The sequence below is a fragment of the Corylus avellana genome, chromosome ca2, assembly GCF_901000735.1.
Source record: "Corylus avellana chromosome ca2, CavTom2PMs-1.0".
NCBI classification, from domain to species: Eukaryota; Viridiplantae; Streptophyta; class Magnoliopsida; order Fagales; family Betulaceae; genus Corylus; species Corylus avellana.
The window spans coordinates 25,582,554-25,586,438 of record NC_081542.1 but is presented as its reverse complement, the minus strand read 5'-3'; the positions used below and the strand labels follow the sequence as shown (position 1 = coordinate 25,586,438).

General features: G+C 35.3%; 1 pseudogene; it reads left to right on the top strand.

Annotated features, from left to right (window-relative positions):
- The first annotated feature begins 1,089 nt into the window (after nucleotides 1–1,089).
- LOC132169441 (7-deoxyloganetin glucosyltransferase-like) lies at nucleotides 1,090–2,553 on the top strand (annotated as a pseudogene).
- The last annotated feature ends 1,332 nt before the right edge of the window (nucleotides 2,554–3,885 follow it).

The following is a 3,885-nucleotide window of genomic DNA, read 5'->3' as shown; positions in this document are numbered from 1 at the left end:
TTTAATAATTATTTTAAATTTTTTATTATCTGATTTTATATTTATCTTTTAAAAATAATAATATTTTATTATTTTATATTGAGTGGGACACGTGGCAAAATGGTGACTGTTAGATGAAAATTGATGGTCAGCATTTCAAAAAAAATTGGTGGGCAATTTTTCCACTATTATTTTGTCTGAGCTTTGTATTTTTCTATATCTTTTATAAATAATTTCTTTCACTCGGGCTGATGCCCCCCACAAGGGACAAGGATTCTATTTCCTCTCCCCAAAAAAGGGTTTTCATTTAATGCCAATAAAAAACGAAATTTTCCCCCAACAAATAGGAGCTTAGCCTTTGCAATGAAAATTTATGTCCGAGACAGAGACAGTAGCAAGGCAATTATCATATGTTGAGATAAAATAATTCTAGGGTCACAAATGAAATGAAGTAGAAAAATAGCAAAATAATAAAATAATAAATAGTTACACACGATATCAAGATTTAAGTAGTTTGACTTAACAAACATACATCCACTGACGGAGACCATCTAGGAGAAATTCACTAACAAAATGATGAAGTACAAGGAGTAGTACAAATAAACTCAAAAGCTTCAATACGTCCAAGCTCACTTTCACATAAAAGAAAATTACAACAGACACTTAATGGCAACCAATAAAAGAACAAAAGCTCGGGCCCACAATTAGGCTTGATAAATCAAGTCATAGGATCCGGATCTCCTCCCATTGGAGGGAAAATTGGAGATTTTCCAATTGTTAATTTTGGCCATTCAATATTATTAACGGCTCAAAGCATGTCACGTGTCCCACTAAAGTTTAAATAATAAAATATTATTAATTTTTTAAAAATTAAAATAAAAATAAAAATAATAAAAAATTTAATTAAACTAATTTCTTTCATACTAGTTTTGAGGAAATTTCTAACCTTTAAGAAATGCAAGTTAGTTTTATAGACCGAGTTGAAAAAACCTTTCCAACCCAGTTTTACAAAAATCTGTGTCAATTATTATTTATCACCGTAGGTAAATTTTTTTGCTATTTATATGCAAGGAAGGTGCAACATGCTTGCTACAGAAAGGGAGAGAGGAACATGGATTCCAACAGAGAAGAAGCTGAGCAAAAGCCCCATGCAATCTATGTTCGATTGCCAGTTCAAAGCCACATAAAAGCCATGCTTAAATTCTCAAAGCTTCTTCATCAAAAAGGTTTTCACATAACCTTTGTCAACACCGACTTCAACCACCAACGTTTCATCAAATCCATGGGTGCTGGCGCCTTAGACGGCTTGCCGGACTTCCGGTTCCAAACCATCCCGGAAGGTCTACCCCGTTCCGATCCCGATGCCACCCAAAGCTTCTTCTCTCTTTGTGATTCCATTGCCAACAACATGTTGCCTCCATTTTCCGACTTCCTCGACAACCTCAACAATCCTCAACCAACTTGCATTGTCTCGGATCCTTACATGACGTTTACAATGACGGCAGCAGAAAAGCTTGGAATCCCCATACTTATGCTCTCCACCATCAATGCATCCACCCTTATGCTTTGCAACCAGCTTTCTTGGGCGAGGGACAAAGGGCTCATACCACTTAAAGGTATAAAAGAAATTAACCCAAATGAAATATAGATTTAGTTTTTACTCTAAACACATGATTTGATTTTCCATGATGCAGATGAGAGCTTTCTGACAAATGGGTATTTGGAAACGACTGTAGACTGGATTCCAGGTATGAAAGACATCCGTTTGATGGATTTCCCGAGCATTATTCGAACCACAGATCCAAATGACTTTACAATTAACATCGTAATGGAAGTAATGGAGAAAGCTACAAAAACTTCAGGAGTTGTAATCCATACATTCGATGGCTTAGAGGGAAAAGTTTTGGGTGCTCTGTCACCTCTGTTTCCTCATGTTTATGCAGTTGGACCACTCCAACTATCACTCAATCACTCACCCAATGACAACCCTTTGAAGTCAATTGGGTATAGTTTATGGAAAGAAGATGATGAGTGCCTCCATTGGCTTGATTCCAAGCAACCAATTCAGTAATATATGTGAATTTTGGCAGCTTAGCTGTCATGACCCAGCAACAGTTGCTTGAATTTGCTTGGGGGCTTGCAAATAGCAACTTTCCATTTTTCTTCATTGTTAGGCCTGATCTAGTTATTGGGGAATCGGCAATTTTGCCGCCGGAGTTTTTGTTAGAAACTAAAAAAAGAGGTGTAATAGCTACTTGATGCCCTCAAGAGGAGGTGTTGAACCACCCCACTGTCGGGGCGTTCTTAACACACTGCGGTTGGAATTCAATGATTGAAGGCCTGTTGGCCGGGGTGCCGTTGCTTTGTTGTCCATTCTTTGGGGATCAACAAACAAATTGTAGGTATGCTTGCGATGTGTGGAGGATTGGGATGGAGATTGAGAATAATGCCACGAGAAAGGAGGTGGAGAAGATTGTAAGAGAGATGATGGAGGGAGAGAATGATAAGAAAATCAAGCAGAATGTGTTGGAGTGGAAGAAATTAGCAGAGGAGGCCACGGGTCTGCATAAATAATTCAGAAATTTGGGAGATTTAGTCAACTTGCTTTTATCAAAAGGTTAATTAATTAGAAGATTAACAAGACACTTGCAGGGCTAATTAATGATGTAAACTGTAGCTTATTTTAGTGCAGCAGAAGTTTAATTAATTAAATGAGTTTTATCTCCATTTGTTTATATCTGTGAGTTTGTTTCTATCTTTTTCTATGTTTCTATCTTTTTCTATTCCATTGATGTATGTGCCGCCTGTAGATGAACTTCCTGTTGGAGAAAATTGAAGTTCTGGGCATCTCTGAAGAGAGAAAACAATAATAAACAAATTTGTATAGTGTGAACAGCGTAATTACATTTTGACTAATTTGTTGGCTAATAATATTATAAATGATAATCTTGTGTTTCTCGACATCGGTCTCCGATATGAGTTACGGTCACCTTGTAATGGGGTGCCAGTATGTTGTAACAATATAGCTAGTATGTTTACGATTCCTTGTAGCGGGGCTACTTTTATGTTAAAGATCACCTATAATAGGGTTCCGTCATTCTGATATGATAAGATAATCTCAACCGTGTAAGTAGGGACGGAGCCAGCTTTGAGGTTGGGGGGGACCAAGGGCCAAAAATTTTTTAGGGATGGACCAATTGGCAAAAAATACCTTAAATTTTTTTTTTTTGGCCTTAAAATTTTGTTTTCTCTCTCCCTGCGTGTGGGGGTTAGTATACAAGTATGATGATATGATGCAATGAGGTATATGTGGCGATAACGTAACTGAGATGTGTAAAAATGTTTTGTTTTAAATTCACAAATTTATGACTCAAAGTGAAAATGTCATGAATTATGCACTGGTTTATAAAATTGGTACTTTGCTTCTTTTTTTTTTAATTAAATAAGGAAAAATAAGGTTATAAGAGAGGATCCTTCTCACTCCGGATTAATAACAGTGGAACTCAATGTAAAAATGCACTGTGAGGCCTATGCTGAGCAACTTAAAAGGTGTTGTAATATTTGTTATAAACATTCATTTTTCTGTCATTTGAAAATGTTTTATCATTTGATAATACCTTCATGAGTTTTTATGAGAAATAAAAATCATTTTTAACCATTTTGGTTTATAAACATTTGTATTTATTACTTGATTATGAGATATAACTTTTATGACCGTTTGTATTTATTATTCAGTTATGAGATATAACTTTTATGGCCGTTTGTATTTATTACTTGGTTATGAGTTATTAAATAAAAATTAGTTTTAATTGATTTTTACCTTTTTGACTGTTAGTCTTTAACAAGTTTTATTGTAGTTTGACCATTTGATTATTAACAAATGTTTTACCATTTTTTGGTGTTATG